This window comes from Miniopterus natalensis, chromosome 5, assembly GCF_054644295.1.
Source record: "Miniopterus natalensis isolate mMinNat1 chromosome 5, mMinNat1.hap1, whole genome shotgun sequence".
In the NCBI taxonomy this organism is placed as follows: domain Eukaryota; kingdom Metazoa; phylum Chordata; class Mammalia; order Chiroptera; family Miniopteridae; genus Miniopterus; species Miniopterus natalensis.
The window spans coordinates 4,160,566-4,160,932 of NC_142085.1; positions in this window are offsets into that span (position 1 = coordinate 4,160,566).

Consider the following 367-nt stretch of genomic DNA (forward strand, 5'->3'; position numbering starts at 1 on the left):
GTAGGAGCGGGCCCCGAGCAGCGCTGCGCCGGCGCGGGGAGGCCGGGCGCGGGGCCGGGGCGGCCGGCGGGAGCGGGGAGCGGGGAGCGGGGCCTGCGTGCCGCGGGGCCGGGAGAGCGGGAGAGGCGGAGTCCCGGGAGGGCGCGGGGCCCGGGCGGCCGGCGGAGGGTGGGGACGGGCTTTCCCTCCTCCTCTCCCGCACCCGCCCGAGCTCCGCCCCCGCCTCCCTCGCCGCGCTCTCGTGGTCCCGGAGCGGAGCCGGGTGGGAGCCTAGGGGCCGCCGCGGCAGGCCCGGCCTCCTCCGGGCGCGGGCGGGTCCTCACGGCCGCCTCCCCCCAGATGCTGCTGCTGCTGCTGCTGCCGGTGC